Here is a 24,429-nt window from a genome sequence, read left to right as displayed (position 1 = left end):
ATACAAAAGCCCGTCGAAATTCACGATAACAATAACAATAAATTTCTTCTCGGAAATAGATAGTATTTTCGCACAAATCTGACAGACGTGCGATTAAAAATAAATAACATCTCGAGAGAACAAACCGTAATCGTTGGAAATATAATCGGAAAAATAATTGCATCGGACAGCGTCGGTAACTTCGATAATAAATGCGAGGCTCAAATTACGAGAACATCATGCACAATAATTTTGTATAAAACAATACGCGAGTCAAGCGGTTCATAAGATATTTTTCTCGTTGGATGAGGTCCGTGTACGAGATTACTAAAGAACTTCCGTTAATTGCCCGTTATTACAAGCGGACGAGGAAGAACCGAGGAAATATTCCGATGCCCCGTGACGTTCTACATTTGGCGGGAAATTACGTCGATCAAAGTTCCTTTTGAATTAATTATAATTATTCCTTTAGATAACAGTTGTTTTAAATTTGTGAGGATCCTTGGATATTAAAGAACCTATATTTAAATAAATCGCTTTCGTCCAAAAATATTTTTAAAAAATTGTAAGAATGAAAGATTACATAAGAAGAAAAGAGAAGATTGCATAGAGATAAATTACGTTAAAAAATGAATAAAAGAGAGAAAAATATTATACAGAAATAAAAAGGATTCCAAATTAGATGATTTTAAGACAGAGATAATTTTTAAATAAATCTCTGAATTCTATAGACATTTTTTAGAAGATTGTAAAAAGAAAATTACACGGGAAATGGCAAAGAGTAGAAAAAAAGAAAAACATATAGAAATTAAAGAATTCCAAATTAGGTTAAAAATTTAAATGAAAGAAAAGTTATGATACAGAGGTGAATAAAATGGCTAGCAACGTGTTAAGCTGTAACGCGGGCAATTCATGAATCGTATCAACGTAGCGTAAAGAGGTGCTCGGGATCGTCCTATCTTTCTATATTGCCTCGTAAGAGCAAACCTTATCAAAGTAAACTATAACAGGCTTGCACGGCAGGCTACTCACAGTTATTAGTCGCGCTCTTTTAAACGACATATCATTTTTTTGCATGCTGTTCGCTTTGAAACCGGTCTAACGGCGGCCGACTCGACTCATCGTGTTACTTCAATTAAAATGGAAAGAAGATAAATTGAAAGCGATTCCAATAATCTGTGAAATTAGATCGATTATTTAACACTTAAAATTATTTATTGTACATACATTTTGTAAGATTAGAACTAGAATCGATGCAACTGAAATATTTTATATCTTTTCAGTTCTTCATTGGAAATATTTCAACAATATAATCCTTTCTAACGAAGAAATAATTTAATTAATATAGTTTGATGGTCTAAGTTTAAATGGACACCAAAATGGAATATCAAATATCAACAGAATTCTTAACATTTCCCGTTCTTTGCTCTGATATTATGCATTTCTCAATTTTATTCGTTCAAACATTCGTTCAAATTACACTCACCCTTTATAAGACCCTCTAAATTGTAAAAGACATTTTCAGAAAAAAATTTCTTCAATTTCGCTACGTTTACGTAATGCAAAATTATCTAACGTTCGCACGAGATGTGACGACCTTGGGTTGTCGACTGGAATTTTACAATATTCTGATCGAATTATCGATTGACGTAGACACAGTCGCGATTAGAGACTTTTCTCGATAGCAGAGGTCGCACGTGGCCCACTTTGTAAACTTGGCCGCGGCGATAGGCCGGTCTGGACCGCGTAAACAATGAGAACACAGAGATTCACGTCTCTTCAATTGACAACGAGGCTTAAACTTTGTTGGCCTGGCCGGAACACCAGAGGCTGATAATGCTTCCGACCGATACGGAGCACTGCTCCCATTCCCTTGATCTCCGTTGACACGGAAAAGTCTCAATGGTGTTAAAGACAGAGATTCGACTTACAATGGAGACGAGAGTCCTTTCGTCTTTTCCAGATGTGAAATCCTTCCCAATCTTTTCACCAGGATTTCTTTTGGTTTATATACTCGGTCTTATATAGAGTGTTTCCTTTATCTTGGATTTTTATCTTGATTAAATACTTTTATTGATACAGAAAATAGTGCGAAGACGAAGATCGTTGGTTCAAAAACAGGGATATTGTAATTTATGATTTTCCAGCTGAACGATATTATCATTGAATTTGTGAAGTTATCGAAACTGTTTTAACATTTTTATTTCTGGAAAGGATTAATCCAAAATATATATTGATAAAAATTTTGTAAAACTTATCTCGTATTATCGGAATATAGCAATGAATAATCTAAGATAATAAAGATAATAATAAATAAATGAAACATTCAGATGGATGTAATTGAAAATAACTCTTCGGCTTAATAAAGATCTCACGTTTCTTTGTTTCATTGCCAACGCACTTCAGGATAACGAGAAGCGTAAAATAAAAAAGGATCAAGCGTGATGAGCTACAAGACGAAAAAAGAAAGTAGATGATATCTGTACGAGCAAATGGTCGACAGTAAGAAATCGCTTTTAAATATGTTATGAAATCAACAATATAATAAATAAGAAAATTGAGTTTGCGTTTTAATGGTATACCGGGCTCCCTTGTTAAAAGTACACCATTTACAGCAGCCAATAAATCAAACTTACATTTTTATACTTTTACAATAAGCTTTTTTACTTCCAGCCTGTTATTGTTATGTCTTCAGTAATCAAGAGTGAACTGTTGATAGTAAACCGATCCATAATACTAGATTCACTTCGACATTGTGGGTACATTGTTTGTAATTTTATAATATTCCACCATAACATTATCTCCTCAATCGTTAAATTTTCAATTTCTCAATTTTCTAATTTGCCAAACATTTTACAATTTCCAAATATTCGAATCTTCAAAGCCTTAAATTTCCAAATTTCTTAACGCAGAGATTTGCAAATCTTGAAACTTTAGATTACTTTCAAACTTCGAGGTGTTGTCAAATTTTCGAATTTCCGACTTTCCACGTCCGTAAATTTCAATTCAGAAAGGTCAATCTATATAATTCACCAAACGTGAATAATTAATCGGCGAAACATGTGACATAGAATAACATTCTGTAAAATTGAAATACCACCGTAATTCGATTCTCTGGGGGGACTCTCGAGTGTTCCAGAAACAGATAGCGTAGAAAGGAAATGCACTCGCGATCGTAGATACGTTCCTCACAAAGGTGTGTAAGGTCAAGCCCTGGGAGGACCCGGTGGCCTACTTCTTCAACTCGGAACACAGTGAAACACTTTACTCGATTTTGATCTACTTCGTTCCCACGCCATCCCCGGGAAAATGCAATCGAAGCGACGGCAATATTGGCATTTGTTTGAACAATGAAAAGCGTCGCGTAAAAATATCAAATATTTGTAGAAACTGAAGGTTCAAATCGAGGAAAATCTAAAACAGCTGACAGACCTGTCACGGTAAAAGCTTCAAACATCCTATAATTTAATTTCAATTTAGATCGATAGGAAAGATTACAATTCACAAGTTATACGATATATCGTAGTTCGATGAAATGAAAATTCACTTCCAAAGAGAGGAACAATTTTCTTTGCTGTACTTTACAGGAAAATTTTCATTTCTTCAAACTATATTTTATAACTTGTTACTTTTGGTGAATTTTCTGTTTAATCTGTTCTTTTCTTTATCGTTAACACGTCTTATGAGAACGTTTGCACGTTTTCAAACTTTATCTCACAATTCGTAAATTTCAAGTCTCCTTTGTAGATTTAAGTTTCATCCAGTTATCAACCATATTAAAGTAGAATTTCTTATAGCCTATTACTTATGCAGCTTTTAGAAAAATTATTCGGCAAGCTAGAAGTTTCATAATCCAAAATTACGTTCTATAGCGTTCTACCACGGTAGAACAGTGACCTACTTGAAAAATTCGACTCCTGAAAGCCTGTCAGCTTTCCAGCTTACATTATTTATAGCTTATTCTGATTGAATTATTTACTTTGCGTCAACATACAAGGTAATATCGAGGTGTAGTATTAAGTCAATGTCAAGAAGAAGCTACATTCGTCTTACACGCTTGTATCTTTTTTTAAATAAATAAATAAACCATTGCCTACCTCTTGTTCATAAATCTTCTTACACATACTTCCTTCCCTTCGGATTTTATATGACATTTTTATTCCGTACATTTATTTCCATATAATTAATCTTCTTATTTATTCGTAGTAGCGTCAATCTAATTTTTCACCAAGCAAAAATTTAAGGCTTTTACGGTAGGGGCTATTTACCAGGCTGGAGTTATGTAATTATTAAAATTAAGGCTTTGAAAAATATCTCGACATTTCGTCATCGCAAGATCGGCGTCGGTGTGGCATTTAACCAAGTGGAGTTGAGCAGCTCCAATGCTTAAGAAACGACGAGAAATTAGTTTTAAAGGAATACCTGTTACACCACCTTGAAGTTTTAATTCTGATAATCCTGTAATATAACCTTTTGTCAATCTCGTCTTAATCTTTTCACTGCCACAGTAATCTTCACGTACAATACCCATCAGAAATTAATAGAAGTGCGATTATCCTTCTAAAATCTCCAAAATCCCGCAGAAAATCCTTCAAATTCGTTTCTGTTGCCGAATATAGTATAACCTTTGGTCAATCTCATTTTAATCTTTTCATTGTCACAGTAATTTTACGTACGCGTATGAAATTACGAGATACGATACCATACGTATCAGAATTTAATATAAATACAGTTGTCCACGCAAAATCTCAAAAATTCCACAGAAAATTCCTCAAACAAGTTTTTTATCGCCAAATACTCGATCTGCTCGTTGCACAATTTCCCTCTCGGAACCTCTTACCGAGGCACCGTTAAAATTACCAGTTTTTCTCCATTTATTTCACGTTTATTGCGGATATACTGATTCGGAGCGTCAATAAATCTTAGCCATGAGGAAGGGGATGGTAACGCCTGTTCCGGCGGGTTAACGTAACCGTTAATTTTCCTCGCGATGAACCAAGCGAGTTCCAGAGGTCGAAGTACCAAATGAAAAAAATAAGAGTAAAAAAAAAAGAAAACAAGAAAATAGAAGAAACGAAAAATAAAGAAGAAAAAAAGGAAGGACAGAAGGATACGATTCAACAAAGGGTCCCCCGGTAAAGTCGTCGTTTTCGTTACCTTCGGACCACCGCTGCACCGTGGCGGCTCGTTCACTAAAAACTTCTCGCTCGCTTCGTCAGAATGATTTATCGACGTATTGGCAGGGGAGCGTGGCGGCTCCATCCATCTCGTCTGGCCGCGAATCGTTTCCAGGTTACTCGAGAAAGCAGTTTAGCGGTATACCCTCGCGAATGCACCGACGCGACCGTTTGTTCCTCCTTTCCTTTCGCGCGACGATGATGAAAAATATAGCCGTTCTACGACACCACAACTATTCTTCCTGCTTCGTTTAATCACGTTCAGCTACGAATTGGCTTATTGTCGGAGGAAAATTTCCGAGTTCCTTGATACGCTGAAACTACCATAACGCGACGAGATGACGGGAGTCTCGAATCTTGTTGTCTTTTTGCAAGTAGTAAAGGTATGACGGTTAAAAAATTATGATCGTAAATGAAAATCTACAAAAGTTACAATAGGAAAATCTTCGCTGTGACTTTGAAACGTAGAGTCGTTATTTTTTTATCGTGTGGTGTATTCACTAGAGTGATAAAAGGTATGATGCTTTTTATTAAATTCCTACAAGCCGATACGAGATTTTCATGATAAATAAATGAATGTTATTTGATATCTCTACTTTCTGTGATATGACTACTGATATTACTTGATATCATTATCACAGATTTTCCGTAGCATATCTGCGATATAAGTACTTAAATCCTTTGTCTCTCAAAAACTTTCTGTACACAATTATCGAGAATAAAATGTCAGCAACTAAGCCTCTTTTCAGATGTTCATTACAACGGTTGTGAGAAAGTCTGCGGTCAAAGTATACATAAATTTACTATATAGTTAGAATGACGAGTTTGTCTGCACTGTATCGTATGAAATACTACGTTGGATTTTACCAATGTAGATACTTATATATTAGCTATGTTGGAATAAAACTATGGTCTACTTTGGTCGGAAATCGTTGCAAATTACAACAATTACGACCACTGTAAATACATTTCTAAATTCATAAAATCTACTCTCTTAAAGAAAAATTCTACATTCAACAAGATCAGACATAGTCATTATGAATACCATTTTCTACGATTCTTACAACATATACAAAAACGTATCTTGAATCTTTATGCAGCTCATTAACTGAAACTCGAATCACCAAAGCCATAATTAAAACACGTAATCAATCACGCAACGTCCACTTGATAATTCTTTGCGCGATATTCGCGGAAAATTTCGCCACGGCTGCTCGCGACAGCGAAATGTATTTTTGCGGCGTGTTAATCAAGCGACGAAAATAAATCAAGCAGTTCCGGATATTGTTCCCAGGTCAACCGTTAGATTTCCGCTATGAAGACGTGCAAACGAACCAGGGATTTGGACTAACCAGGGCGAAAGTTGCTCGACGAAAGTTCCCCTTCCTAACTTTCATTACGATCCTTTCCCGTCTTTTCTTGCTTCTCAGGCAAGTTCGCTCGAGGTATGATTGGAAAAGTTGCTGGAATTGGTCATTGGTTATTTTCGAACGTGCACATGCGTCGAAAACACGCATACGATTGGCGAAGAAACTACAAACTAAAATTGATATGTATTTTTATTCTGGTTTCGATCGTTGACGACGATATCACAAAGGCGACAGACAGTTCAAATCCAATTTTTTAGAATTAAAAATTTCACAAGATAATTACTTAATCAGCATCTTTTCGGAATTCAAAAATGCGTTTCATATTTTCAATTACAACATCCTAGCAATATTTTAATTATAACATTCGAAATATATTCTTCCATTCTGAGGATATATTTCACTCGAGTCTTTACAAACTGTTTAATAATCATATACGAATGACTTTGAACTCGGCACCTATGCGCTCATATATCATCTCCAATGATCCACAACTCGTACATCGACCTTTGCGGTATTTTTGAAACACGAATACTTAGAAATCGAGATGCTTCTGCGGGGATTGGAGATTAATTACTTTCATTAAGAGAAAGTGAAAGAACCGGTATTCTTGCAACAAACAAGACGAAAAAGATTAAAGTAGAAAGTTGCACTCTGCTATAAACCCAGCATTCGTAGATAGAGAGATAAATTACGAACTAATATTATCAATCTGTGTAAATATTTGGGTTTATAAATAGTAAAATAATGCTTTATATACGTCACGTTACAATTTCAATACTTAAGATTACAAATTGATAAGGCAGAATTATGCGTGTATGTACATACAAAATGTACCTTTTGCTACTTTTGATAGAGGACAAACGTCTTAATCAACGGGAAGTGTAACGTCATTCATCTATTATGAAATTCTACTTCATTTTTCTTTTTTACTTTTCCATCTCGTAATATTCTTTGATAAAAATGCGTGTTAAAACTCGCAACGCCAAAGAATATTTTATCGTTAAATCTATTTAGAAATCAGAAATCAAATTTTCGGCAAATTGCACGAGCAACGTTGTAACCACGAAATGTAGGACAACGCAGTTTAGAGACAAAGGTTATTATCATGCAAATGAGCATTTAGGAGTGTAGGGACAGATAGTTTCTTACAAGCTACGACCATACGTATCGCCGTATGTAATGTCGTCACTGACACATCTTCTTACTAATACCGGATACAACTTGAGTATTCCGTGTTGCACATACGATATCTATCCCTTAACCCAATTCCATGTGCTTAATACGTTAATCTCTGCGTTATACATATGTCACGCATTGAGAGCATTGATGTTGCGATAAACCGATAAACTTTTACAAATTAAATTCACACAGATTACCATTTCCTGCGAACTATATATAAACGATTATAGTAGAAGTGATACACAAAATGAAAAAAAATATATATATATAAAAGTATAATTATGTCTCTATTCCAATAAAAGACAACTTTAATTAACTTTGTCAAAGTATCTAGATATTTTCACATTTAATATTTTTCATATTTTATACTATCTCACATACTTAGCTACAAAGAAAACTCCACATGCAACCTATTCTACTCTTAAAAACATATAAGCAACAAACCATTAACATTCGTCCACAAACCAATCAACGCCAGATTAACTTAGAATTTATCAAAAACTCATCTTCTACATTCTCTAACCTCGGCAATTGGTCCACGAGTATTTGGTATTCGTATGGTAGCAAATTTTCCGTTCCAAATTTCGCGAGGTTGATCGAGCGAAATTTTCGAACGTCCAACAACGAAACTGAACTATTTTCCACGGCTTATCACTGCAGATGAGACAGGGTTTATCAGCTACGCGACTCACGGCTACGCGACACAAATAGTTGGCGTTTGCACGACACGTGATGCACGTGCACCGTCTGTGAGTGACTGATACGGACGTGGATCGGTTGTTTAACGCTATGCGATTGAACGCGACGAGTCGACCGGTCCTCCAATGGAACTACAGAATAACGAGTCGTTCGATTTGGCTCGTGATCGAAGTTCCCATTCGAAGAAGTGTTTAACGACTCCGTTTAAGAGTTCTCGGAGCTCCACACGAATATTTCTTTGAGATGATGCAATGGACTGTCATTTGAGAGCTGGTGAAGTCGTTTAGCGATGTGTGAAAAAATGTTTGACATTGTTTGAAAGAGCACTTGTTGGTAAGATGAATTCTTGTGAGAGGATCTTCGTCGCGTGGTTCGAAAACGGAGATATCTTCGATGAACTTTTGGCTTGTAGAAGATATGAGCATTTATTTCTTCTTATTGATGTTGTAATTATTCCTTTCTAAAATGCGTGTACAATAAGGAATAATTATGAAGATCGTAGCAAATAAAATATTTTAATTAAATTATCTTCTATCTGGTCCTTACTTGTTGTTAAGTACTACTATGTTATATACGGCTTAATAAACAAGACCTTTATAATATATTATAGACAATTTGGATGGCTATTTATTTTTTAAAACATTTACTACATAGCATACGAACATTGTTGATACGCAAATCATTTGGCAACTTTTATATTTTATAAAAGAGATGTCTACGTTCATTTCCATTATTAATTGATATTTTACGATAACGTGTGCATTAAGAGGCTAAGATAAGGAAAATAATTAAATATGTTAATACGTTAACTTAATTATACAAATTTGCTAATTCCATTCGTAACATTTATAACTTTACGTATATCTTTACCTATTAGTCACGCCAGTAGAAACTGTGTTAATGTGCTATTGATCGATAAAACGCAAAGCTCGTTAAACACGAAAGAGCTCTAATTGTTTGAAGTTTTCGACTATTGGATTTAATCTAGCGATCCTAATCGATTTAATTGAATCAAATTTGCAAGATACAAAAAGTCGTATTTTTAGAGAATAATACGAATGGTGGTTATAAATAGGGGCGAAACTGGGGAAGGATAATTCTAAAAAGAGACGTGTATCATTCAGCCAGGAAATATCAGAGAGACGTGTTATTTCAGAAATAGAGACGAACCGAGACCTTTCACGATTCAGATTCCAAATCGAGGCTCGCGATCGGAGCCACCTTTCACTTTTGGTACCGTACGAGCGCCGCGTCGTCTCAATTAGCATAAAATGTCAGTGAAAGAAAGTTCAAAGCTATCGATTCACGCCAATAACTCGAGGAATGCCACTACATTGAGCAACCAAACGAATCGTATTAATCTGTTGCTAGCGTAATTCCATTCCGTTGAACCTACTGCATTGCTAATAAGCGCATACTGCGCATAGACTAATAAATTCGATCTTATCTAGCTGAAATTCCATCGATTTATATGAGCTTGGGATTTCTTTCATTCCTAAAGAATTCAATCACAAAGGCTAATTTGTGTTCAGTAGAAAAGGATTTCAAGACGAATTGCATTGGAAAAAATTCAATCTGTATTTATGAATATTAATAAATATTCATAAATTCAATTAATTTTGTCTATTTGATTTGTAATATGAAATTTAGTAAAATCTCTGAAACCATTGTTAAAATGTTTAGTTAAAACTTTGACAAAAGATCTAATGATGATTTTGCATTAAATTCTTAGATTTTTATTTTGTGTTCAAATTTTCTAATTATATAAATTTTATAGTCAGTATACTTTTCTACATTGTCAAGAAGAGTTCAATTTATCAGATCTAAAAATTACTGTCTAATTAAACGAACTCCTACTAAATCTGGTTATTTGTCCTATTAACGATGTTTCTTTCTTTTTTTTTTTATATGAAGGAAAAATAATAGATAATAAGAAAAATGGATTAAGTACTATTAAGCGTACGAATCGTTTGTCCTCGACATGACCAGTGAAATTAATTAACTTACCATTGCAGAACTATATACATAGTAATTTTCTGCAGAAGCCTTCTATATAAGCCCATATAATAAATATGTCGGGTTAGCGTTAGGATTAGAGTTGGGGTTAAGGGCGTGAAACGAATCTTCGTTGTGATTAGACATTGTCGTTATGCAATAGAGAAGATATTGACTAGAGCAAATATGATTGTTACAGATATCGGCAAGTAACCGTGGTAATTAGATACTCGAGACGCTAATGACAATGATCCTAGGTTCGATAACGAATCCGCGGTCAACGGGATAACAGATGTATGTTCTCACAAACTCTAAGTCCGACTCTTGGTTAACAAACGTGAAAAATTCGTAAAGACATTATTCTTTCTCGCCGATGAGGTCACACAAGAGAATGCCTTTCCGTCGCGATGATGCCACAGAGGAAAACTATGACGGGGTGTGTCTAAGGGCACGAGATCATCGGATTCGTGGAGCGATGCCTTCGTCCAGAAGGTGAGGGAAATTGACGTGGTTGTTAATTGGTCAATTTCCATATTCGTGGTTAGAAAAGGATGCTAGCCACCCTTGAGAGAGAGAGAGTTGTTAGCGAAAGCGTCGTACGTGAGAAAAGAAGATTTCTCATATCTCTCCGCAGTAGGTGACAAATTTAGTAACTGCGAAGACTAAGACTGTTTGTCAGTTTGACGAACCTCAGCTAAATAAATTCTAAGATTTATAGCGGGTCCTTAGGCTAGCTGAATATGTACTATGGAGATGCATCGACATCTGGCAATCATCTTGTTCAAAGGATGCGGTCTTTGTGTAGCAAGCCACAGGACAAAATCCGTTGGAGTGTTTACTGCCGCGTGCCGCTGCTGTATTTTTTCAAGGAGAGCTATACGGTTACTCTATGCCTTTGTTTAGGTAAACGTTTATCCCTTGACCGCGGCTACGTTGGCGACTGATCGTCGCCTCGGGCCCAAGCTCATTGTTACAAATCTCGAATAAACACAATCGGATTGAATGACAATTATTTAATTATGGCTATGGTAAAATCCGGATTACAATATTACGGGATTCTCCCCAAGTTCCGAAGAGAGGCTCCGGTGTTCTTTCATCTCCGACAAATATTTATTCCCAAGTGTCTAAGATTTAACCCCTTCCCGTGCCATTTAGAAACTCGAGCCCAAGCGGTAGACATCGACGCGCGCTAAACAGACTGATGCTCGTAAATACGAACCGAAATATAGATGTATCTGGTCGCGAGTCAGACTCGCGATATTTATGTTTGGCCCAAGTATCTGGTCGCGATATGCATGTTTGGGCCAAAATCCTCATCGCGAGTCTGACTCGCTAAAGTACGGGAAGGGGTTAATCTACATTTAAATTCTTTAATACCAAAATCGCTCTAAAATTACAGAACAAACCTTCTGATAAGAAAAGATCTCCGAGATCAACGGTTATAATACGTTAAAGCCAAAACTACGAAAATCCAGCTAGAAGAAGCTACCAAAAAGGAAAGACGAGAAGCAGGAAAAAAGTTACATGTACATGAAAAGTGGCTGTGCGAGCCAGAGAGACACAAAGAGAACGTAAGAGGAGAAACAAGGGTAGGGGAAGTGCAAGCACGACGACAAAAAGAATAATCGGTGAAAGGCGAGCAGTCGCAAGAAACGGGAAAACAGAGCGGGTAGTATAAAATTGCGCGGTGCAATTTAAATTTTCGGACCAGCTCGCCAGGGTTTCCAACTTTTTCAATGTGTACATACACTTTTAAAAGGAGCCGTTGTATAATGTAAAACACCCTCGTATCATCCAACCTCCCCCTTCAACGCTACCTTGTTCGCGAATTTGTACGCGCACATAGAATATGCGTACGTAGTGACGGTCTCGAGTTTCCCAGGGGTTACTATTTAACGCCATGCTTTTCCATTTCTTTTCGCCTGCCATCGTAGCTCGTTTTAAGGGTGGGTACTGGAGAATTTACGGTCCGCCCAATTCCTCCAGATATTTCTTTTTCCTTTCTTTCTCTTCTTTCGCTTTTTCTTTTGGTTCTTCCGTGTGAAGCCGGTTTCCCCTTTGGTCCGTTCGTGAAATCATTCGACGAGTCCTGCTGGCAGGCGAACGTATTTGACTTTCATATTCGGCACGCGTGAGCACTTCTGTCCCTCAGAGCTCCACCATGGGGATACGACTGGAGGATGAATTTATGGAGCGGCTCGTAACGGGTCCTCCCTCGTCCCAGTGAAAACAGAATCGTTTCGCGAGTCTCTCGCGAGAGTTGTAGTGTTATTTTTTCCATTTCTTAATTAGCGGTATTTGTGTGTTCGTCGTGTTAGTATCGTGCTAATCGGTTCTGAATTAATTGGTAGATTGAGGATTATATTTATGGAAAATTCAATGATATACAAATGCACAGCACAGAATGCATATAGTATGGAAGAGATAGATAAAATGTTTGTTATATTATTTGCTGGTAGAAATAAATATTAACTCGGATCTCGTTTCGTTTATACAAATTTGTATTAGTAATAGTGGATGCTACTTTAAAGCGGTAAAATCAATTCCATAGCCTGCATATGTTACTACATATTATATGATTTATATCAAAACTAGAAATTTTTATCCGAATAAAGAAAAATATTGCTCGACCTTAACAAAAGATATTCGGTCTTACTCAATTGCTAATAAAAAAAAGATCGTAAAGTATAAGTTTTTTTTACGGTCACGTTGTTCTTCCACGTAATGCAAATTATAGCTCAAACAATGACAAAGTTATTATCGTGGGTATGAAGATTAACTTGTTAATTGTTCGCAGGACCTTCTACCATAGCCAGATAATAGGCTACTGGCCTTGGTACACGAAATACAAATGTTCCTATAGTCAGAAATTTTAAAGCCGCTTCCATAATATCTATATTTCATTCATAATATACATTGTCATAATTCTATTGTTATTGTACATAAATTGTCATAATATATACACTGCCAGTGATAAGTATTAAGGCACTTGGTATGCATTGAATGTTTTTCACTGCTTTCATACATTTTCTACCTCTTATACTACCACAAATCTGTTATTTCACTCGTTTTAATAAGGTAGCACATTAAATTAAGTGGAATTTATTAGTTTTCCCATAAGTATGACGATTAAATGTTCTAACACTCACGGCCAGTAATATATATAAATTACATTCATGAACGCATTTATGCAAAAATTACAGAAATGAAAAATAAACGAGAAACGATTTTCCATTCATGGTACTTTAATGAACCGACAATTACTCCAATTCGTAGCGCCGGTCTCTCGTAAAATAGCTCGATATCCAACGAGACGAGTTTCTTCAATTTTTAATACTGGAGACGGAAATCCACTACTTTTCCTCTTTGCTTCGTTTAATTATTTCCACGTAAAACTAGCGTGATTCCACTCAAGTACAGGTTGCTCTCTCTCTCTCTCTCTCTTTCTTTCTATCTTTTTACGTTTCTCCTCCTGGGCAAGCATTGCCCGCGTTGAAATTCAATGAAAAGCCACGTTACACGTTTTACTCAGGAATGCCGAGAGCTTACGGCTTACGGCATCGAGAAATTTCATAAGAACGAACCGGTTTGGTTCTCGAATTACCCGCCGCGCCGCCGCGATGTTGCACCGCGCGAGGAATCCCAAGGTTTGTTCAAAGTGTCAAATATCGGAGAGGAAGACGATATTCAGCAAAGACGGAACCCATAGGGGACAGTGTCTAGAATCCTGTACGAAAATTACGCCAATGAATGGAATTTCATTAGGCAAAAAGAGAGCCGAGGCAGTTTAGATCAGCCACGCTGTTTTTTTATGAAGACGCGTTTCTTACGATCTTACTGTTCTTAGTTCGCTTTTATATGATCTGCTTCAACGCTAAACGTATGTCTACGTGTCTGTTCTGTAATAATAAAGAGCTTATAGGGTTTGTTATTAGTTGGGAAAAGATCAGAAGAAAAATAGCATTCTGTTACAAAGATTAAGATGTTAAGTTAACGTATCAGTTAGATTATGTGTTATGATTGTGATTAAATAATGTATCTATGGGTTTAAGTATCCCAGTTCCAAAAGGACTTTTATAAAGATTGTTGACTTATTTTCTCATAGCTACTCAGATTTACTGTATCTCATAATTTCGTTATGAATAGAACTACGCATATACTAATTTTATATTTTAATACTCGATGTACCATTTTTAATATTACAATCGAAGAGTTGTTATTCAAATTTTAATCAAAAATTGAATCGATATTACTTTTTATATTCGACGTTCGCAATATTCACATCAATTGTACAAACAATCACTTTCCTCGGATATCATATACCTCTGCAGTGATATTTAAAAAGAATGTACATAATACTGCAATAATACAGTGTATATCAATTTTATCTACGATTAACATTTACTGGTGGCATTATTTTATGGCAAAAAACGATCTAAATCATCGAATGATAAAAGTCATGCGAGCCATTTCACTTTATTTTCGCGATAATATCACAGCGAAAATCACTGCGTTTATCCGGATGTTTTGAATAAAACACCGATTCTTCCATCATTTTTGTGTTCTTTTCGTGAAAAACAAAATATGTATCGTATTCGTTCACGCATCGCAAAATAATCCTACAATCCAAATGTTAAATGGCAACGAACGATACGAGCCGGGATTTCACTATTGTTCATCGGCTGTGACGAAAAGCTGATTTGAATGGCTGGTAAACGTTTAACATTGATCGCCTGCACATTTTTGTCGCGAAATTGACGAACGAGCTTCCGTTACTTCGCATCTGGCCGTTGTAAACAAGCCGAATAAAATTTCGTCGCTCGTGCAATTCGTTCCAGCTCGATTAAAAAAAATAATGTATTTTCATAGGGATGTCGACTGTGTGTCGAATACCTAACATAGCATTGTATCTATGGCAACAAAAGCATTTTATGCTTGTTACAACGCCGAGCCAGCGACGTTCCGTCGATTGGAAAATTGAAATAATTATGTAATGCGATTAACAAATATAGGAAAAATATGTTGTGCCCGACGAATAAAGTTGAGAATAAAATTACGATTCGCTGTTTCGGAAAAGTGATAAAGACGGTGGAAAATATCTCGTTTATTTGTCTGAATACACGCGATGTCATGGTGTCTCAGCGTAAGTTTGCACGGTACGGGAAGACAAACATAAACGTCATTAGAGGCGTCTACACATGAACTAATTGCAGGTTCAACTCGAAATTGTTAACTGTAGCATATGAATCTACCATCTACATACATAATTTCGAGCTTCAAGTCTATGAATATCATTCGCAAGCCGAGTACTTACTTTCAATATTTCAAATCTATTTAATACTCGTGAGCGATCATTAACTTGATCGAGTATCTTTTACAAAGTTAAAAATTTCCTCATTTTTAGGCAAATGTAAAGAAACTGATACTTTGCAATGTATATTTTTCGCCTGAATTTCAGATAAATCAAAAATATAAGGTTTTTCCTTATTAAAGTAGAGCAAGGTTTGTCATTCAAACGAAGTATACTTTTCATTTGAGTTTCAAATAAATCGAAAACGAAGTTTTTTTGTTATTAAGGTAAGGCAAACACAATCAAAAACCTAATCTTTCACTGGAAACATTGCCTCCTTTTGCTTTTATTATTAATTACATCATTCAAATTATATAATTCCATATAAATTTATTCTAACGAGACATCGCGTAATTATCTAATCCCATTGTTTCTTTCATTGTCTGCTAGTCTGATCTAATTGACGAGCACGATTTACTAACCTCGATTTTTATTTACCATGAACCCAGACTAGAATTACCGATTATTAAGCAGAGGACAATCGCGTTCGTGAAATGATAGGGTATATCACGCGATACGGCGATTATAAAACTATAAAGCGTCAGAAAACGTGGAAACGAGCTTCTGGCTGGAACCCGACGTCCATACTTCCGGTTTCGCGCGAACACCGACGCGATAATGTTCGTCCTTCCGCGGGTGAACAGGAATTGTCTTGTTACAAGTGCCGGAAATACAAAATACACGAGAACGAAAAAGCGACGCGAAAACATCAAAGCGGTCTTTTTATCACCGCTGGTTTCCACGGTGAACACGCTTTAATTGCACCTGACTTTGACGGACGGAACGATGGTTTTCTGCCGCAACGAAATTGTACAATAATTTGTGATATAGTACTAGCGGCGACGTAGTAGTCGGTAATGAAAATTATACTTTAGTTTGCTGAGACACGTAACTACAAATAGAAATAAATACTCGTGAATTATCGTTTGCCAAATAATCTGTCAGATTAGAATAATTCGCGGCATTTCCTGCTTGGATTCCATAAATTCTAATTTATTCCATTGTATTAGAAAGTTAGAGATCTTTTGCGAAAATCGTAAAAAGTCGAAAATCACGGTAGGATTAACAAAAAGTATTGAATTAAAATAAAGAGAGAAAAATAAAAGAACACCATAAAAATGGAAATGTAGAAATTCTGATTACTAAAACTTATTGCAGAAACAAATTACGTAATTGCATTCATTGTAACGTAGATGTTAACACAACGTAGAGAAAACTAACACTTAATCCTTATAAACTGTGCACGAGTGGTCGTTCGATTAATACATTTCACTCTAAACTCTACGTGTGGTCGTGCAAGGAGAAACATTTGCACAGAACTCGCGTTAATCAGCGATAATGCGTGCGCGAGATGTAATCAATTCAGAGCCCAATAAAACTGTTTTAATCGGCCGACAAGCGCAATATTCACCAGGCTATAAACGCGTGAGACTACATCGTCGAAACAAAAATTATTGCTTCTATCTAGGTTAAATTCCCTATATTAAATTCCCTGTATTAAATTCTCTATATAAATAATATTCCCTATATTGTTAAAATAAACTATCCAGATATCTATCGGCTATATAGGTACTGTGTGAACCACTTGTTTCGATGATTTATCGAGGAATTTGCTTATTGCGGTTAATACCCTGAAATCGAGTTTCCTTTAATTATGAAATCAAATCACCAACTGTTGGTAGTATCGATAGTTAAGGGCAGATGTTGAATTTTAACATGCTCCCACGCATTTTGTATTTTTTACGTTTTATAAATACATTTTTTTTTTAATTTAACGGCGAAGAGTTCTATTTAAATTGTAAAAATTCAATCTCAAAGAGAATATTTATATAGGATGACATGCAACTGGGTCAAATGATCTCTGGTTATTATTGTGCAACGTGCTGTTATCCGTCCTTTCACATCTGCTATAGAATTATATGGGCGTGAATATATCTTACATTTTATTAACCCGATTAAGCCATGGAAATAATATTTCAAAATAGTTGGACTTCAATTGATGATTATTTATGGACCTTCTTTAATCCCGGCAGTTCATATCGAACTGAGCTTGATATTCGAATTCGTTCCATCTTTTAATTCTTAGGATACAAAATACATTGTTTCGTACTAAAGAAAAAAATTTCATACTGAAATGAAAGAGTCGATGGTTACGAAAATGTGAAAATTTACTCGAATTATGAATGTACGTTAACTTATGAAGCTTTTGAAAATAACTCGCTGAGTATGAATCAATTAGAATGAAACGTCAAATTTGCAATTCTTTAATTTCTTCTAATATTTCTTTTACCGTAATGATAAACTGATGGGATCTAAGGAAGGCACGCGTTCCTATCTTAAGGAATTTTGCAACTACACAATGCAGTATACATAATTACTCGTGCTAATCCAATTAGTACAAGAAAATAAATATCGCTTACTCTAATCGCATAAATCATTGACATATGTAAAAGATATTTTTTAACCAACAAAAATAATCTATTGCTACATATTTCGTCATTCTAACGGATATTAAAAATTATCTGCGAAAAAAATCGCTTCGAGACAATATTTATTCGATAGCACATAAATATGACAGTTGAACTTCCTCCTTGAAGCACTAATCATCTCCCTCGCACATGTCTGTCTCGTTGCAATCAAAAAACCAGATATCATTTGTTCCAGTTCCGTAGACCACAAACATACGTAATATATGTATATTATGTAAACGACGTCAGTCAACAAGGGAAAATAATTTACTGTTAGATATTTCGTCATTCTAAGAAAGCAAATTCTAAGAAATTATGTATGTAATTCAAGGAATTAAAAATCACTGCGTGATATGATAACGGGCGATATCTATAGAGAAAAGTATCCGAGCACAATAATATTTTTGCGATAGGAGAAAAATGGCGATAATGAAACTTCGATGAAACCTGACTTCTTGTCGAAAACTCGACTCAACGTATCTTCACGAATGGTCGTGCTCCCTGCGTTCCTAGATAAGATACCGTGGGCGCTGATAAAGCGATCTCTCGTTCGTTCGAGTCAGTCTCCCCTAGCGAGGAAGAGCAATCTCTAGCAAGTTTCTCTCACGGGAGGCGTCGCTAAAATAATTCAGGACTCCCGAGGCGAGATCGGGTCCAACTTCTCCCTCGCGAGAGCATTCCTCGAGGATCTACGAAAATACGATTCCCGGCAAATGTCTACTTCGTTACTGGCTCGCTATAAATAGACCCAAACGGCCTTGGTCAACCTTCTTCGAGTTCGTCGACATTGGTAACCGGTATCCTCTCTCGACCGACACTTCCACCAAAGAAGCTTCTGTCGGCCAGGGATTCCGAACTTTTGAGATCATACTCAGGGCACACGATGTCTAGACTCTTTTTTCTTTGTTCCGTTTGGTGTCGGGAGAAAAGTAATCGTTTCGGAGTATTTTACGTTGAGAGCTAAGAGACTTGCGATAGTTGGCTTTTTATTTATTCTATCGAATAGAATAATACAATTAAATTTTCTTGAAATTATAAGCACGAAGTTATAAAGTACTAGAGAGATTATTTGATCTTTTGAACGATGCTTATAATCGAACAGAGTTGAAATTGGACCACTTTTAGTTGAAATTATTTACGGTTTCGTTTCAACCGAGACTGATATTTGATGTGTTTCACAGAGTGGTAATGATAAGTAGTTTAACCTGTTTTCAAGTTAGACGAGACAGTATAACGATGCGAGGTAATTTGTACTTGGTTTTACAGGCTAGCAAAATTCTGATATCCTGCTGTTACTTGAACAGTGATTCTCATTTATAAACACTATGTTACATGCATACTGATTTAACGGTATCACGCTACTGAAATATTATAACAGAAGTAAATTTCATTTAAAACCAGATACAGTCGTTTGGAATTATCAAACAACGTACGAAATGAATACTTAATACATCAAGAAAACGAGAAGAAACGGCCGAAATTAATGTTAATTAGCCTGGAGATATCGCGATCGCCGGTTTCACAGCCACGATTTCTTGTCCCCGACATAAATCGTCCGATACGAAATCGGGAAATAAATCGATTCGCGAAGCATTGAATAAATCGGCGAGATAAGCCACGTTCATTATCCTCTTTCCTTCCGTTGATCGATGCATCGATACGCGTCGAGAAATTCCGAGATCGAAAGATACAGCCAGTAAGATATCGAGAGCTCCGTTTCTCAATACACTTCCCGAACGCTAAATACGAGTAAACTGGTCACGAACGAGACTTCCTGGCCAAGGGAATTCCAACACGAATTTCCCCTTGTCGACACAAAGAAGCTTGCACAAAGACATCGCTGACTAATCTGCAATAAATTTGATCAGCAACGCGAGACAGATTAAAATAACTCGCTCTCGACTATAAACCAATCACTAGGAGTAGCCGAAACAATGGAAAACGAAAAAGTTTCACGAAAATTCACTTTCCGTTGGCTAACCGTATATATTCGTTTAATCCCGAAACCACGATGCGTTACAACAAAGCCAGCAGCCGCAACGAACGGAAAAAGTCACGAAGACGAGTTATCCGCGTTACCTCGAGCCTGTAATCAATTTCCCTGGTGAATTACGCCATCCGCACGGGACACGTGGAAACCGTACATGTGGAAGAAAACACAGCAACATTGGAAGAGAACGATCGATTTTCGATCGAGTGCACTGATCTGTCGTCACTTTTCAATTTCCAACTATAGAATCGACGCAATGACATCGAGTAGTGAAATAAGAATAACCGATAATCGCGAGTCGAACTCATGAACGACGAGCATTGAACAAAGATACATTTACGCGTCACATAAAAGATGTAATCGTTGCATGAATTTACCTGTTTCTGGAGACGCGAATGGATGAGAATTGAAGCAAGCCAGCCGAATAAATCGTTGTATTCTTCTGGATATCAACGAACGTGTCACAAATACTTCTTCAAAAATTCTATTTCTTATCACGGTCCGCAGCTTTTCACGAATATCTTCTCCTTCTTTTCGTAGCTTCTTTCACTTTTGTACTTCTTTCGATGAAAGAACAAGCCTTTAATTAAACGCACCAAACGTGAATATCGAATCGTTGTATCGTCTATCGCCAATTATCATTCACGTTTTCACTTTGCCGGACACACTGGGTTATCGAACAGCCTAATCGACGCGACTTCTGCACTCCGTATTACACATACATACGTATAACGACGCACTCTCTCGAGCGAAGGGCACGATGCTTGTTTATATTTTTCAAATTTCAGCAAAGATTTCTCAATCGCACATCGTCACGCGTAATTCACGACACCGAACGAGTCATAGACACAACGAGCTTATTCGAACGTTTCGACTAAGCCTGGCAGAGTTTTTGTCGCGACACGACCACGCATAACCTGTTTACCGGATGCACGGACACCGTCGAGACTTCTCTTCGAGAAACGTCTAGCTGGCAATGTTGGTCCCACGAACAAGTAAATTCCTCCGTTGACGCGCCGGAAGGCTCGGCGTCGTATCGACGGCGTTGCCAGTGATACGTTTCCGTCGCGCGAAATCACAGACACGTATGTCTCGAACGTGAGTTACAGGCCAGTCGAACGAAACGCCGCAATCATGTACGACAGAGCAACGATATGATTGAATATTAACAACAAACAAATAAAAACAACGATTGAGTTATTAGCGACTACCTCGAGTAAATATCGTAGCCGTCAGACTTTCGATCTCGCGAAATATTTCCTACACGTTTAATGTCGACGATTCATCGACAAGACTTTTATGCATTCGAGGAACACAATGGGAACGCGATACGATCGATAAGCGTGTCGTAGATCGCGTATCGGTACGAAATTCAGTAGTAACAGCCGCCAAGGACGGAAAGTGGAGAATACGTATAAAGCTATCAATTTCAACTATTAATTGTACGTACTCTTCTTAACGATCCATTAAAAAGAAGGAATCATTCGGAAGATTATTATTAGCACGCAGAAGAATTTTCAACGAAGAAGTCGACATCCAAGAACATACTCTTCGTCCGACTATTATACTTTAGTTTCCAATTCTATGGTTTTCCTAGTACATTCTTACAGCTCTGGGAACCTCTGAGAACCTCTGGGAAAAGTGAGAAGGTCGGATTCTTGAAAACACGTTAAAAGATCACAACGAACGCGAAGCAGAATTTTCCTTTTGCGGGTGAATCGTTTTTAACGTTAGAAATATAGTGCTGATTATCGCTGTCACTCGTGTCCCTGTTGTTCTTCGTTGCTCGTTCACTACACCGGAAACACGCACCTGTGGGTAGATCCTTCTAAGTATTTCTACTCCCTTTTCTCCGTTCACTTCGTTCTTCCAGCGGTGTAACAACGTTACTGAACGACACACTCGCGCGCGATCGCGTCCGCCGGAGCACTGACACGACTCAGGATTCCACGAGTGACTGCAGCCGCATACACGACTCGAGTCGAACGACTTCGCTGCTCGGCGCCACGACTCGTCGAGCCGAGCGGATCCGAATCCCTACGAACCGTTTCTTTGCGCTGCCACTGGCCGCGACTCGCGCGCACTACGGCTCCGACTGCTCGCCGTGATGGAACGTGTCCCATCGTCGAGCGTTTCAACCCTTTGCGCTCGTATTCGGCTCGGAGATGGTTGCCGTGCTGGTCAGAATTCATTTCCATCCTACGAACGTTGATAAAATATAATCTCGTATGTAACGAGTAGCTTGGGAAGTTTTTTTTTTTTAAGAATTATATGAAATTTTAAGAAGCGCGTTGACGAAAAGATGCGCAAACAGTGGCTGTCAGAGAGCAGATATACGATCGAAATGGTAAAAGTGCTGTAGTGACCGAGCAGATGTACGATCGAAATGGTAAAAGTGATTTGGTGGCTGAACGTACGACCGCAAAGGGTTAGTAAGTATCATACTTTAGTTCGTCGATGAGATCTTTGAAGAAGATCGAGGAAGAAAGATTTATATCGTGGAAATGTGAACAACGAAAGATTCTGATGATTTTGTATTTGCTGAATTTAACAATTGAAACTTTCTAACGTGGAAATTTTTGTTTTCGAACGTAATGTGAAATCTTTGAGGAAAATCCGGAGTTTGCGGAAGGAGGAAGATGTATGTCGTGAAAACGTGAATGATAAAAGCTTCTGATAATTTTGTATCTTGCTAATCCGAGAAATGAGGTTCTGCAACATTCAAATTGATATTTTCGAACGTATCCTGAAGATCATAGAAGATTGTCTGTCTTCGTGAAAATGTCAATGACGAAAGACTCTGATAATTTTGTATTTCTAGAGTTCGAAACTTCAATATTCACATTGAAATTTTTATTTTTAAGCGCGTCGTGAAATCTTTCAGGGAGATATATTTGAGGATTTAAGATTCTGAAAAGTTTGTTAAAAGTGTCCTCTTGGGTGGTGGAAGAATGTGTTGATAAATTGTATCTTAAGCGAGAATTTTTAAACTTGACATTGTTAGGCGTGATGGTTTGAAGCTTCTGTAAAGAATGTAAAATCGTTTCAAAGTTTCAAAATCGAGGCATTTGAGAACACAGCAAACGTATTAATTACTAACAAATGCATTGAAATTCCGATTTCACCTATTAAAAGTCTCTCTGGCTTCTTCTACCAAATAGTCTCCTCAATAGTTAGCCCAAACCTCAGAACCACTTCATTACAAAACCACGAGTCTATCAACAACCCAGTATACCTCCTCAATTCTAATAAAACTGCACGTTACAATCAAATTTATCTATTCATTTAACATACTTCTATTTAACATACCGTTAAACATTCTCCATAATACTAGTCAATTTCTCAAAATAACATTGAAACTCAGTTTCAAAACATCATGAATATTCATAACTAAAAGGAATTTTTAATGAAATAAAAATGAATTCTGCCCAAGATGTTACTTAAAAAACTTGTAATATCTTTTCCTTCTGATTTAATTTTCAATTACAACTAATTATAAAAGCGAAGAATGATAATCTGAATTTTCACCTACGTCGTGTTTTCTTACGCGTCCGATGTTATGCTCCTTTTTATAACAATACGATATAATAATAATTAACAATAAAAAAAGACGTATTATTATTCAAAGACACGATCTATTTTCTTATTATAATGTTATTTCCTCTTGTTGGACTTAACAGATACAGATCGAACATAGTTTGAGATCGTTCGACAGGTCAATGGATGAGGTTTTCGATGGTGTTCAGGTGCGCAAGAACTGCGAAGATCGGTCATCGAACTTCGACACGGTTTGCCAGGTCTGGGCACAATTTACGTTCAGTTGCGAAAGCAGCCGACGCTCGAACTTTGGATTTACATTCAAGTAAATTGGAATGCGGCATTCGGCGCGGAATGTACGGAGCATGCTGATAGTAAGGCGACGTGTTTTCGTGAGAAGAACGTTCCCGGTTATCGAACACCCTAGCGACGTTATCGATATGCTAACTGGCTCGAAACTGTCACATAATTTGTCTCTGCTCGTAGGAGCTGTGGTCAAGCTGGTTACTCGGAGTTTACACTTCCTTCTCTGTAGAGGTGAATGAGGAGGCAGTATATGCGTAGCTTTTTAACTGCTGGTTTCTCTCATGTTTGAGATGTACATCGATTATAAGAATTTTACAAAATGCTCGTTATAAGAAAAAATATCTAAAACAAAATACTTGTTCCACTATTTAGTAGATGA

At 36.8% G+C, this 24,429-nt stretch overlaps 1 protein-coding gene across 5 annotated transcripts in view; it reads right to left on the bottom strand.

Moving 5' to 3' along the window:
• The window catches only part of LOC122566840 (mannosyl-oligosaccharide 1,2-alpha-mannosidase IA), a 677,223-nt gene that overhangs the window by 203,204 nt on the left and 449,590 nt on the right, over positions 1-24,429 (bottom strand). For 2 of the 5 annotated variants that reach the window (XM_043724674.1, XM_043724675.1), the window contains exon 1: positions 20,585-22,162. The exons of the other annotated variants lie outside the window; for them this stretch is intronic. The gene's annotated coding sequence lies outside the window, so the exon portion shown is untranslated. Of the gene's footprint in view, positions 1-20,584; positions 22,163-24,429 lie in introns of those variants that run through there. 5 annotated transcript variants of the gene reach the window in all.

This window comes from Bombus pyrosoma, linkage group LG4, assembly GCF_014825855.1.
Source record: "Bombus pyrosoma isolate SC7728 linkage group LG4, ASM1482585v1, whole genome shotgun sequence".
In the NCBI taxonomy this organism is placed as follows: Eukaryota; Metazoa; Arthropoda; class Insecta; order Hymenoptera; family Apidae; genus Bombus; species Bombus pyrosoma.
The sequence above is the reverse complement of the archived record's forward strand: the minus strand, read 5'-3'. Positions and strand labels throughout refer to the sequence as shown.